Source organism: Momordica charantia, assembly GCF_013281855.1.
Source record: "Momordica charantia cultivar OHB3-1 chromosome 9 unlocalized genomic scaffold, Mcharantia_2.0 BLBB01000009.1, whole genome shotgun sequence".
In the NCBI taxonomy this organism is placed as follows: domain Eukaryota; kingdom Viridiplantae; phylum Streptophyta; class Magnoliopsida; order Cucurbitales; family Cucurbitaceae; genus Momordica; species Momordica charantia.
In genome coordinates, this window is record NW_028275167.1 from 19,370,114 (window position 1) to 19,370,321 (window position 208).

A 208-nucleotide genomic window follows, 5' to 3' on the forward strand; every position below is an offset into this window, starting at 1 on the left:
TGAGAATGCTCTATGCGTTTTGGTGCCCGTGAAAATTCTTAATCTCTGTTTTCACGAGTTATTCCATCCAAGAGATCTTATTGAGAAAAATTATCGATTTTATAATTATTGTAATTATTTTTAGAATTTAAAATATAAAAAAGTATAATAAATATATATTAATTATTTGAAAAATAGAATCAAGGGTCAGGACATCCATTTCCGGGTC